The sequence below is a fragment of the Orcinus orca genome, chromosome 6 (genome assembly GCF_937001465.1).
Source record: "Orcinus orca chromosome 6, mOrcOrc1.1, whole genome shotgun sequence".
NCBI classification, from domain to species: domain Eukaryota; kingdom Metazoa; phylum Chordata; class Mammalia; order Artiodactyla; family Delphinidae; genus Orcinus; species Orcinus orca.
This window is the reverse complement of record NC_064564.1, coordinates 38652538-38665804: the sequence shown is the minus strand read 5'-3', so window position 1 is coordinate 38665804 and position 13267 is coordinate 38652538. Positions and strand designations below refer to the sequence as shown.

The 13267-nt window shown below is 40.7% G+C and overlaps 1 pseudogene; it reads right to left on the bottom strand.

The window, feature by feature from the left end:
- Positions 1-3890: 3890 nt before the first annotated feature.
- Positions 3891-6038, bottom strand: LOC125964904 (phosphoserine aminotransferase-like; annotated as a pseudogene).
- Between the last annotated feature and the right edge of the window lie 7229 nt (positions 6039-13267).

The following is a 13267-nucleotide window of genomic DNA, read 5'->3' as shown; positions in this document are numbered from 1 at the left end:
TAAGTATGTTTGCAAGATGCTAGGAATAGAAAAAGTGAGTTCTTTACCTACTCAACATCCTTTCCGTCTTTCTTCCTTCCCAGCAGAATTTTTTTTTAACATCTTTATTGGAGTATAATTGCTTTACAGTGGTGTGTTAGTTTCTACTTTATAACGAAGTGAATCAGCTATACATATACATATGTCCCCATATCTCCTCCCTCTTGCGTCTCCCTCCCACCCTCCCTATCCTACCCCTCTAGGTGGTCACAAAGCACAGAGCTGATCTCCCTGTCCAGCAGAATTCTGACGTTGTTCAGGAATCTCTCTCTTACCCATAGTTGGTGTCGCACAGCATCCTCAGCTCCAGAGGTGGTCTGGACTGGTCTAAGGGTAATATTACCCTCTTGTCAGGGATTGGATTAGGATCATGCATGTTCCCCAGTTCACCTCAATGAGTTGCAAGGATAGGTTTGCAGGATGCTTCCAGAAAAGCTATTCCAGGAGAACTTCCAGAAGTGATTCATGCTCCTTCTGGACATGGTTGTTCTTGGATATGAGGCTTGAAATTGCTAGTCTTTTTTTTTTTTTTTTTCGGTACGTGGACCTCTCACTGCTGTGGCCTCTCCCGTTGTGGAGCACAGGCTCCGGACGCGCAGGCTCAGCGGCCATGGCTCACGGGCCCAGCCGCTCCACGGCATGTGGGATCTTCCCGGACCGGGGCACGAACCCGTGTCTCCTGCATCGGCAGGCGGACTCTCAACCACTGTGCCACCAGGGAAGCCCACGTCAACTCTTAAGTTTGTCTTACTTTTGGATTCCAGTTATCTGAGTTAATAAACTTCCTTATAGTTAAAGCAGTTTTGAGTTGGGTTTTCTATTATTTGCTATGAAAGCTTCCTATCTTAGGTAGCAAATACAGACATGCTATCTGACATCTTATGATCTAGTGGGGAAGGCAGACAATCAAATGTCTGGGTAGAATTGTGCTTCAAGCAACAGAAAACCAGATTCTAGTGACTAAACAAAAAGGGGATTGTTATTCTCATATAATAAGTCCAGAGGTAGGCACTCCAGGGCTGGTGCAACTCTTTGAGAATGCCAGCAAGGAGCCAGGCTCCTTGCTTCCTGTCTCACTATCACTAGTATGTGCCTTTATGGTTGTAAGATGGCTCTACCCTTACAAGGCATGTGTCCACAAAAAGAAGGAGGAAAGTAAAGGGGGCAAAGGGCCAAGGAAACATGCCAACTGAGTATGTTTCTTTTGAAAACCTTTGCCAGAAGCTCTACCACATAGGCATAGGCTTTTGAAGAGATCAAGGGAGGGAGGCATGGTCAATGATGTTGTGTCCCTATCATTTTCCACCCCCCAAAACAGTAATCAAGTTAGATTATTCCAGTTATCAAGAGAGCCATCATTCTGAATAGCTAAATTAAATGTCAAGCACTGGCAACAATCATTGCTACATCTGCTCTTTTCTGTCATGATCTGCTATGGCAGATACTTAAAAAAGTGGGTTAAAATGTATTCTTGGGCAAAAGTTGGCTAGAGCAATGGACGGACAATAGACATTGCTAGAGAGCAGTAGTTTCTGATATATGCAGAAGGAGGAAATTAAAGAAGTAAAATGGATTTTGTGAAGGTAGGATATCTGTTATTTTCATTTCTCCTGACTCTCCCGAAGTGACCAACATACTAAAGCCCCAAGAAGGCTTAACAGAAAAGAGATATGGTTCACTACTATGTAGTTTTTCTGTTCATTTTCTCCTTGATTTATCCATGTATAGCATTTAAAATTGATCACTTCCTTAAATTCACTCTTGGCTTCTAGGGCATTATATTATATTATCCTAGTTTTCTTAGTACCATTGAAGGCTCCTTCTCTTCCTCCTCTCTTCTTATTGTATGTAGAACGTCCCATCTACAGGCTTTGCTTAGGGACAGAATGGACTCTTTTTAGTGAAAACTCTGACTCTTAAATACTTCAACTTCTATTTAAAAATATGCAGCTATAATGGAATAAATATATCATTTCCATTATATATCATTAACATTCTCACTACAGTTCAAAACCAATTAGAATTTTTTTGAACCATAGTTTGCTTTTAACTAGTGAAATATTAATATTAACATTTCCTACTTTGGAGGAAGAACTAAGTATTATTAAAAAAACAGTACAGAGCTTCCAGATTGGTGAGATTCGGGGAGAGTAACATGCTGGGAGAGCATGGAAGCTCCATGCCCCTTCCCACATACCTTGCCCTATGTGTCTCTTTCATCTGGCTGTTCCTGAGTTTTATCCTCTTACAGTAAACTGATAATCTATTTATTTTCCTTGCTGTCTAAAAAACACAACAAAGTTCTGGAACAAGCCAGACAGTCCTTGAGAGGTTTGCTGAGTTCCAGGAATGTTCCTTTAGCAGATTACAAAAAAGACTTAAATGTCATTGAAGAAATGATTTCAATGATATTAGAGATCATCAGTTCCTGCCTGCCAAGTTCTCTTCACCACCATCCAAACTTGGTGTATGCACTGCTTTGAACATGAGATCTCTTTGAACAATTTTGAACTCACCCTTCATTTCAGGATGTAACACAAAGTATTGATCTGGTAACCACCTTCTTTAGCTCAAGGATGCTACAAGCTGGAGCTGAGCTGTCAGTGGAATGGGTTCTGGAAATCATCAAGCAAGGGGTTGTTGCACTGCCCAAAGACAAGCTAAAGAAATTTCCATAACTGATATTTAAATATGTGGAAGCATGGCAGGGGAAGGGGGAATTGGATGAAGGCAGTCAAAAGATACAAACTTCCAGTTATAAGAGAAATAAGTACTAGGGATGTAATGTACCACATGATAAATATAATTAACACTGCTGGATGTTATATATGCAAGTTGTTAAGAGAGTAAATCCTAACAGTTCTCATCACAAGAGAAATAAATTTTTTTCCTATTTCTTTAATCTTGGACCTATATGAGATTATGGATGTTCACTGAACTTATTATGATAATCACTTCATAATAAAATTGATGTATGTAAATCAAATCATTATGCTGGGGACTTCCCTGGTGGTGCAGTGGTTAAGAATCCACCTGTCAATGCAGGGGACATGGGTTCCATCCCTGGTCCAGGAAGATCCCACATGCTGTGGAGCAACTAAGCCTGTGTGCCACAACTACTGAGCCTACGTGCCACAACTACTGAAGCCCGTGCACCTAGAGCCCATGCTCCACAACAAGAGAAGCCACCACAATGAGAAGTCCGTGCACTGCAACGAAGAGCCCCCGCTTGCCACAACTAGAGAAAACCTGCGCACAGCAATGAAGACCAAAAAACAAACAAAAAAAAAGTAGCCAAAAAAAAAAAAATCATTATGCTGTACATCTTAAACTTATACAGTGCTGTATGTCAATTATATCTCAGTAAAACTGGAAGAAAATAACACACGAACCAAAAAAAACGCAAATGTGGGAGAGGTTCTGGGGAACAGAAGTAGACAGATTGCCTGGTGTACCTTCTAGTAAAGAGGATCACATGATCATGTTTGCAATGCACACTTTGATTTGCAGAATTGGTGCCAGTTGGCAGCAGATCACTTAGTGAAAAAAAAAGGTGTGGGTGGAGTGGGGATTCACAGTAACATATGCAAAAAACCTACTTTTAAAAAGTGCAAAAGTAAACAGATACAAAGGAATATTTATCATGACAGAACCTGAGGCAGGGATTAAGTGCTGATGTTTTATCTATGAGGTGCAATCTGAGGGCATTGACAGTGAGGGAGAGGAAAAGAGGAAGTTCGGTTGGCAAGTAACACAGGGGGACATAGTATGTGTGCTGGCTACTGCTTCACGGTGAGCCTGGAAGAGACACAGCTAATCACTGTGTAGAAGCATTGGCACAGCCTGCACTACCTGGACAAACTATGTGAAGAAACTGTGCCTCAGAGCAGTCTGTGGAGGGAGAAAAGAAAGGAAATCCTCCTCTCTCTCTCTGTCTCTCTCTTTTTCTAGCTGTTTTAGGATTTTAATGTTCTTCACCTATTCAACATAAAATACTGACAATATATAAACAATAAGGGAAAAGACTCTTCAGCAAAGACCTTCCAGAACTCAGTTTCCCTCTGGTCAAACACTATAAAAGAACATTCAAGTGAACAAAGGATAAGGGAATTTAACAGAGAATTTTAGTTCAACGGCATAACCAAAAAAGAGCCAATCAACCAACCTTCTCTTCTACTCTTTGAAAGGAAAGCAAAAGTGAACCTGAGAACTTCTAAATCTTTTTTGTAAAGCAGCTTTAAAAGGGAGGGAGGGTGGAAGTGGGGAGCGCAACTGTGGCTAATGTAATGCTATAATGCAGGAAGTGAAGGATTCTAACATTCTAAAATTCTCTATGTGTATTACTGAGAACCACATTATTGGAAATATAAGCGCATAGTGATATAAACTATTTGGTACTAAAAACAGACCTTGCTATATAAACATGTAGTATGTCACTTTTATCGCTTTATGAGAATAACAGTATAAAGAAAGATCTCCAGTTTGCCCTTTAGTCTGGAACTTCTGAACACTCAGCACACGGTCAGTGCAGACCTGAATTAACAGCTGCGGAAGCCAGGAGGCCCCACTGCTGTCACTTTGTTAAAGATCAAGAATCGAGTTTGTAGAGAACACCATCCACCCTCCTCACTGTGTGTTTGTGTGCCTCTAGAAACAACTTCAGTTTGCGTAATTAAGTCCACAATCAAGTGTGAATACTGAGATCTAGCTAGAAAAAGTAGCAGCAAAGGCAACATAAGCTAGTTTTTGTTAGAAAAGCAAGAGGAAGATTTTTTAAATGTTTCCTGTTCAAGTCAGAATTAAGATGTCTAAGTCCCACCAGCTGTGGATGTTTTGCTATTGTTCCTTGAAAAAAAGAAGAGTCTATAATAAATATGTCCATTCGAGAAAAATGCCATGTTTGTTAAGTTTTTCGTAGCCATTCCCAAGTTACTTTAAATTTTGTCCGATGTTCAAGGACAGAGTACGTATTGGTTAGGATGTGTTCATAGATGTATCTCCAAATAATTTTTCATGAAGGCTGCCAGCTTCTGAACATCTTCTCTCCTGTTGGCATTATACAGAGAAGCCATGATGCCTGCCACAGACCCATGCCCTTTCAAGGAGATTATATTGAATTCAAAAGCTTTATTGAGAAATCTTTTAGTCTAAAGCATCATCTCCTTTGGCATTGCCAATGCAGAATGGAATATTCATCTTGCTTCAGAATGGAATATTTGCCTTGCTTCTATTCTGGGCGTCACTGGATATACATAGGATCCTTGAGAATTATCAATAACATCATAAATCATTTGAGATTTGACAGAGCTAAGCTTCATGGTTGCTTCACCACTGTTAGTCTTCTTTTTTTTTTGCAGAACTTCCCCGACCAGGGATCAAACCCTCACCCCCTGCAGTGGAAGCATGGAGTTTTAACCACTGGACTACCAGGGAAGTCCTTCACCACTGTTATTCTTAATATACTCCAAGACCAAGCCAATGCCATAGAAGCCAAAACAGGGAGCTGTGTTGAATAGAGTTGTTTCTGGCTTGCACTTTGTATTCCAGGATGGAGGGGCACTTTCTGAGGGTGAATCCTAGCAGGATATCTTGAAAGATCACCACTGTGACCCCTGAAGAGCCAGCATTCTGCTGGGCACCATCAAAAATCACACCAAACTTGTAAACACCAAACTGGTTTATATGGGAAATTTGAGGACGTGTCAAAAACCAGCAGTGCTCCCCTGACATCAGAGATAAAGTAAAATTCTACTCTGGACCTGGTCTCATTTGTGCAGTAATACATAGAGGAAGTGACCTGATTGAAGTTCCAGGGGCTTGGATCCAGAATTTTCCTATAACTTCTAAGTTTAGAATAGATGACACTCACAGTTCCCAAACTTCTAGGCTTCTGGGGGTTTTCACGTCAATCAGGTTTAAGGGGACAGCACTGAACTGGCCCAACCAACCCTCCTCTTTGCACAAAAATCATTATCTGGAACGGTTAACAATTTCCACATGAGATTCTTTTTTTTTTTTTTTTTTTCCACATGAGATTCTATGTGCCGTTAATAATCTCAGCTAAAGCTGATGGCCTGTGGCTCATTTCAAGAACACTAATGCCGACTCCTTTGTGGTCTAGTAGTTCTTTTTGTATGTCTAACAACACAGAGCTAGGCAGCTTGGTGGCCTGAGCTAAAACTGACTGCCTACCTCCAAGTGTTCGCAGTGCATCCCGAGCGGCATGGCTGGAGCTGGCTGGAGAGGATCCATCACAGGACAGTGTACATCTCTCTCCTGTCTCTTATTTCCCCATAGCCAGAGAGTCTTCCCCACTGGGAGTTAACTCCTCCATCATCCCAGATTGCATCACCCAGCCCCTTTGGTGGCTGTTAGAGAAGTCAGATTCCTTGCCTGTGACGTGTGGCATTTTATTGCAGTCTGAAAGTGGAAGAAAAAGCCAGAAACTCGGGGCACATTGCTAGTTGCTCTGGATGTTCAGTGGCAGCCTTGAGATAGGGCCTGGCACTTTCCTATAAAATGACTGATTTATGCCCCAGATGGCATAGCTGTGAAGGCCCAACTGACACTGGTTGCAGCAGTGGCAGCTGAGGTGGAGCAGGAAGCTCTCACCCATACTTTGTGGCTCTCCTCCCTGAAATTAGCCATGCTGCCTGTACAAGAAAAACCTCTTCTTGCAACAACATGGATAGACTTGGAGGGTACTATGCTTAGTGAAATAAGCTGGACAGCGAAAGACAAATACTGTCTGATATCACTCATGTGGAATCTAAAAAATACAACAAACTAGTGAATATAACAAAACAGAAGCAGACTTACCAGATATAGAGAACAAACTAGTGGTTACCAGTGGGAAGAGGGAAGCGGGGAGGGGCAAGACTGGGGTAGGGGATTAAGAGGTACAAAGTACTATGTGTAAGATAAATAAGCTACAAGGATATATAGTACACACAGGGAATGTAGCAAATATTTTATAATAACTATAAATGAAGTATAACCTTTAAAAATTGTGACTATGTTGTACACCTGCAACTTATATAATATTGTACATCAACTACACCTCAATATAAATAAATAAATAGAAAAGCCTCTTCATTTGATGGGCTGCATGTAATAGCAACTAGCTAGCTAATTAAGGAAAACAAATTTCTAAAAAAGTTATGAAAAAGCTCTCAGGATGGAAGGGAAGGCTGGGGAATGAAATGTGTAAACAGAAATCAGGCAGTTCTAGAGTACTGAGAGCAGAAACTACCCAAAGTTCTCTTCTACTGGTGCTGCTGAAAAATCTATGATAATTGTAACTTGCTTCCGTTATTTTGTTCAAGGTTCAAAGTCCCAGGACAAAGTGTCTGGTTGGGCAAGGCTGGGTCAAATGCCCACTCTTTTGGGTGATAAGGAGTCTCTAATGACCAAGATTTCTATCTCATCAAGTCTACATACAACCAGGAGAGAAAAATTCTAAAAGGAAAACTGGGTTCTATTAGAAAGGAAAAACTAATGCTGTGTTGTTTAACAAAATTCACCCCTATGGCTGTTCGGCACCCAAACAATTTTATTCCCATATATATACTTTCAAAAATACTCCTGCCTAACAGAATGCAGCTATGCCTCATAAAGTAAAAGGATTCACACTCCTTCCTCAGAAGGAGATAATTCAATGTATCATTATTTACTGCATCAAACTCTGTCAAGGGTGTCTAGGTGAAATCAATTTCTGCTCTAGCTCCAGCTCAGCTGTCTTAGATCAAGTGCCTAGAAGCAGAGCCCAGCCCAGGGATTCTTGTGCAAATGATTTGCTGGGGAAATGCTCTCAGGTGAAAGGGAGTGAGGGAAGCAGGATAGGGCAGGGAATCAGTCAAGCCATGATTTGATCTCAGCTGGAGATTAGTGTCAGCCTGATCCCACAGAATTCTGGAGTCTGGACCGTACACAGAATTGGTGCCACTTTGAAACACAGGTATGAATAAATGATCTAGATAAAAAAGGCCACGTGATTTACCAAATGAAGGCCCCAACCCAACTGGGGCCACCTCCACCTGGAACATATAGTTTGGTAGTATTAGCCTTACCTCTCCTGATTTTATTTTTTATTTTTGGCTGCGTTGGCTCTTCGTTGCTGAGCGCGGGTTTTTCCTCTAATTGTGGCGAGCGGGGGCTACTCTTCATTGTGGTGGCTTCTCTTGTTGCGGAGCATGGGCTCTAGGCACACGGGCTTCAGTAGTTGTGGCTCGCAGGCTCAGTAGTTGTGGCTCAGGGGCTCTAGCGCACATGCTCAGTAGTTGTGGCATGCTGGCTTAGTTGCTTGGTGGCATGTGGAATCTTCTCTGACCAGGGCTTGAACCCATGTCTCCCAGGCGGATTCTTGACCACTGCACCATCAGGGAAGCCCCTCTCCTGCTTTTAAAATGGGGTCTTCTAGAGGTCCCAAATTCCCTTATACCCTCCTTCTCATTAAGTTTCCATTTTCCACTGAGGTTAGAACAAACACATAAACTTGCCAAGTAAAAGTAAGTTGATCTCTTCCAGTTTAAAATGATCTAATTCAAGTTAGATAACTTCAGTTAACTTAAAGGTCAGACCTATTATTAGGGCTATTTGTTTTCACTAAAAGCTCTTTCATTTCCACCTTTCCAAGACTTTCCAAGGTCTGGGTGCAAAGGGTTTAGGTGTTCTGATAATGGAAGGAAAGGGCCTTTATCAGTAAACTCTGACCTCTGAGGCGTAGTCTGTCTGGTGTCTGAATTTTGGCACCTACTCTCCCTATAGTTACCACTGAATGACCAATGCTAGTGTAACTGGTGGTCTGGTTTCTCAGCACTCAGGCCAGTGGTCTTCCTTGACTAACTTGATCTCACTTTGGCTTTCACTGGTATTGACAACCCTTTTAAATTCTGCTGTGTCTCCATCCAGTCCCTGGGTGGGCTGTCTACCTTATAGCTCCTGTCATGCAGTAACCACCCCCTTCATCACAGTGGCCCCATGGCAAGCCCCTTAGCACTTAACTAATATTCCTCTTATGCCATATAGGAATCAAAGGGAATTCTGAGGAGAACGAGAGCCTCAGGTTCTCTCTGTGCCCAAACGTGGTATGTCTCAATTCTGCTGTGCTTTACTAGCTTATGTGGTCATAGGGACACTTTGTAGTGTTCCAAATAGGTGTCTTGAGCCTTGCTTCTGTTTTTGGCTTCTTATTCAACCTCCCTGGAATTTCTGCTCACTTGCCCTGCCCCAGGCTGAACCCTAGGGCGATCTCTGAGGGACTTAGCTGGCACTTTCTACACTGTTTCTGCCAAATCTGTCTCATTACTATCAAAATCACTTCTCCCACTTTTGGTCTAATATGCAGATATCATATGCTTTCCCTTGCTACTCTACAGACTTCCTTCATACTAGGTGAACAAGGTGACCCTTCCTTTCCAGTGAAGCCTGTCCTTAATGGTAGAAAGACTTTAGGGAAAAAAGGGGCAAAGGGAGTAAGATGTCCAAAAGGGGAAAATGGGGAATTCCCTGGCAGTCCAATGGTTAGGACTCTGTGTAGCTGTGGCCAAAAAAAAAAAAAAAAAAAAAAAAAAGGAGGGGGGAAGTGGGGAGAATGAGATTTTGAGAAGTGTGAGGTTTTGGTGACCAAATGTTTATTTCCTTCACAATTACAGGTTTGGGGGTTATAGGTCTGAGTTCGGGGGAGGAGGGAGAAATTGGGGGAGATCTGTAGAGAGGGAGGATAGGAAAGTCTTATGGGTTCTGGACAAAGAGTGAGGTGGATAAAGCTTTAAAGTCATAGGATAGCTGGTATATCATTTTACCCCAACACTCGCTAGTGCCTGTTGCTCAGTTAGCAAACAGGGAAGCCCAACCCCACAAAACACTTGCATTTTCCATTTTTCCATGTGTATTTGCACATCCAACCACCTTGATTCAGCAGATGAGCTCCCCATTTTTCATATAGACAAATGGTAACTGCTTGGGCTTTAATTTTTCAGGTATTCCCCTTCTTTTTCCTCAGGTCAGATGTCTTCCCTGACTGGAAGTGTTGAGGCCTGGCCTGGGTAAATGATGTTGATCTGTGTATATATGCCCCATGTCTTTATTTTTTCATCTGCTAAGAGGAGCAGAAGGCAGAATTTTAGTCAGCACACTGGGATATTCCTAGTGCAGTTTTGTTTCAAGCAATATGCTTGTAATGACTATACATACACGTACACACATGTATGCTGGTTTCTGCTTTCTTAAACACATCTCACAGTACTGTTTCTTTTTCATTACCAGCTTGTTGTAATTATTGCTCTCTCCAAATACTTTTTGCTAACCACTGCCTCTTCAGGGCCTACCACTGTACACCTAGGAACAAAATATGTATTTGAAGAATTAATGAAAAAATATGGAAACTTGTGGTTCTCTTAACTACATGTTGCTATATTACAGGTCTTCAAAACTTCAGAACTTTTAACTCGAGGAATTTGTTAAATATGCAGATTCCTGGCACCTCTTAGAGAGATTGTGGTTCAGTACAGCTGAAGGATGGTCCAGAAATTCTCATTTTTAACCAGCACTGTTGATTTTGAAGGTGGTCCTAAGAACAGCCTGAGAAACACTGCAATATTGCTTCCCAAGGGTTCAATGCCACCATCAAGAAGTTGGGTTGGGACTTCCCTGGCTGTCCAATGGTTAAGACTCCACGCTTCCAGTGCAGGGTACACAGGTTTGATTCCTTCTTGGGGAACTGTGATCCTGCAGGCCACAAGGCGCGGCAGAAAAAAAAAAAGCTGGATCAGTTTCACTTCAAACTTGCCAACAATGGGCAAACCTTGGTAAGTGGGAGATGTAAAATGTAGCATTCAAGGTTACTTCTTCAATAAACGTTTTGATGACACTGAACACCTATTGACAGAAAAGTTTCCACTGGTGTAAAAAGAATTTAAAATACAGGTCTCTTTATCTAGCAGCAGTCTTAAGCAAACCACAACCTATCATGTTTGTGAAACAGTAATTCCATTTTGAGCACCAACAACATAAGGCATTTCAAAACAAAACCACTAGTATGGTTAAGAGAAAAATCGCTGTCCGCTTTCCTTAAAGATTCAGTCTCTATGTGTTGCAATGGTATCAGTGATTAGATTTAGGAGTAACTGACAGATCATTCAATAAAATTCATGTACTTTATTATCAGTTTCATTATGCAAACTATTAACATTTGAATAGTAGGGAAAAGATTTAAATTCCTTTCCTTGATCCTGAAAAAACTTTGGTGCAATCTGGTTTCCAACATTGTTTGCCTATCACTTGATTTTCAAAAAGTTAGGCTAAAAACATTTTTGAAACTACATTTAAACGTTTAAAACTTCAATAAATCTGCCTAATATTTATTTCTTACAAAATAGGCTCAAAATTCCGTTTGTTCAGTGAATTTTAAGCTTACTTCAGAGAATTTTCTCAAATTGCCAGCCCATGTTCAGACACCATTTACCAGGTAACAGTGGAAATGAAACAGGCCCCTCCCTCCAAAGTTGTGTCCCCAATTTACCAACGTCACAGATTTTTTTTTAGTAGGTTGTGTTCAAGGTCTGATTTTTAAAAGGCAAAAATAAAAACTTTCAGCCAAGTCTATTTACATAATTTTTTAAAGATTTTTTTTTTCACGTGGAACATTTTAAAGTCTTTATTATTAAACTTGTTACAATGCTTTTGCTTTCTGGTTCTTTGGCTGCAGGGCACGTGGGATCCCAGCTCCCCAACCCACACCTCCTGCATTGGAAGGGGGAGTCTTAACCACTGGACCCCCAGGAAAGTCCCTACACAACTAATTTTTGAATGACAAAGGAAAACTTTGAAAGCCAGTGCTCTCTCCAGGGATACTTTCCTCCAATATAAGTAACAATTTGACTAAAATGTCATTACCGAATAGTTTTTCTCTAGGGGAGGGGCACATTTCAGCATAAGTACACTATACTGACCCTATGCAACCCAAACTTACCCATACTTAAAACAAACACAAGAGGGAAACTAACACCCAAGTGGCAATTCAGACTAATTTCACCTTTGGGGAAACCTTATCACAGGTAGCATTTTAAGTGATGTTGTGATATCACTGTCACTTATCAAGAGAACACCCCACCTCCCTCCCTAAAAAGGGGTATCACTGAAATTTTGAACACCTTTGCATGTACTAGTCATACATAGTCCAGAAAATTCTGCTCACTTCACTTTCTTCTATCATACACAAGCCTCTTCTAGACTTGAACAGAATTGCATCCATGAGTTCTTTTCCATGTAATTGCTGAGTTCTCAGGCTTTCTGGGCAGTTGGAAGTTAACAGGTAGCATTTTAAGGATTTACGGAGCCAAGAACCAGAAAAAAAAATTTTACACTCATCTGTAAACACTCTCAACAAACTGGAACTATTTTAAAGTTAAACCTAAGAAACTCAAAGCAGCTCACAGGTAATGTGAGAATAGGACTTGTAGAATTGGAATGACTCAGCTCTCATTATGCTGGACTCCCCTTTAAAACTAAGAGCCCAACTACTGTAATTTTTAACTTACCACCCCTATCATATCTGATTTATAAATGCTAGAAAAACACTTCACACGAAAAATATATAATTTAAGATTACTGTATTTCCTTACAAGAGGAATGTTTTAACAAATTTTACAGGTGTCAATCAACCTTTGTTCAAATTGGGCACACATCAAATCTAGCATTTTGGGAGTTTTATTTTGGAAGTGAACTTTTAACTATCAATACAAATGCCAAGATACTACACAAAACATCCACAGGAACTTTTTTCATCTTTTTTTCAATTGTTCACAAACATTTCCTACATAATCCAACATACAACAGAGAAATGGTACATCTTTTTCTTTCAGTTTGCATACAATGGAAAAACAAGTATATATATATTTTACAAAGTTTAACTAATAGACACTACCAAGCTGACAATTTAAGTCTATAGGTGAGAAATTATCTAATAAAAAATAATCAGAATTTATTTAGCATCAGTCACTTCCATAACCAAGTATTATTCTGATTAATAAAACTTGCTGCCATTAGGCTTCTGGTATATACTTATACCAACTACTCCATATCTGTTGTATTGCTCCCCACCTTGGTTCTTCACAATTACAAACAGAAAATCGTTGCAAAGTAGGGGCAAGCATTTGCAAAAACAAACAAAAATCCCCAGCTTATTATAAGCATGAATGTGTGGTGGAATTTCCTCCCAAGCAATGGA